This window comes from Microtus ochrogaster, unplaced genomic scaffold (genome assembly GCF_000317375.1).
Source record: "Microtus ochrogaster isolate Prairie Vole_2 unplaced genomic scaffold, MicOch1.0 UNK208, whole genome shotgun sequence".
In the NCBI taxonomy this organism is placed as follows: domain Eukaryota; kingdom Metazoa; phylum Chordata; class Mammalia; order Rodentia; family Cricetidae; genus Microtus; species Microtus ochrogaster.
In genome coordinates, this window is record NW_004949306.1 from 112752 (window position 1) to 113473 (window position 722).

Here is a 722-nt window from a genome sequence, read left to right on the forward strand (position 1 = left end):
AAAAACAAAAAAAAACAAAGATCAGAGAGTGATTTGGGGTGGATCCTCTCAGATAATCCAAGATAATCTCAAAAGCAGTGATCTCTGCCCAGTTGTTGAAACTCAGCATGGAAATAGTGGCCGCGTCCCATTACCACCCAATGCTTGCAACTTGTCAGAATTATGTGAGATGGGAAGGCACTTGCCTACCCCCAATGACATGCATCTTCAGACGCTTCTATTGACAGAAGATGATATGTCTGTTACAGAGCTGGATTTATCACCACAGATCATTGAAAACAACTCTAGCTTTTCCAGAATGATTAATTTGATGGGACAGAGGTACCTGCTACCACCAAACAGCAGCTTTCTCTTGTCTGACATTTCTTGTATGCAGCCCCTGCCTCTGCCTCCCGAGTGCTTGAATTAAAGGCGTTCGCTACAATGCCCCCCCCCCAAAAAAAAGAATTGGCAGATGAAGCCAGGTGGTGGTGCACATGCCTTTAATCCCACCTCTCAGGAGGCCAAGACAGGAGAATCTCTGTGAGTTCAAGGCCAGCCTGGTCTACAGAGCAAGTTCCACATCAGCCTGAGCTACAGAGTGAGTTCCACACCAGCCTGGGCTACAGAATGAGTTGGAAGAATTGGCAGATGGGATTGCATGGAATCGAGAAGTTAGTGCACAGCTAAGGAAACAACAGAGGGAGGAGTCAGCCAGAATAGGCGAGAAGGTGGCCAGACAC

At 47.2% G+C, this 722-nt stretch overlaps 1 pseudogene; it reads left to right on the forward strand.

Moving 5' to 3' along the window:
* LOC101999966 overlaps nucleotides 1–409 on the forward strand; it is a 940-nt pseudogene extending 531 nt beyond the window's left edge.
* Nucleotides 410–722: the final 313 nt, after the last annotated feature.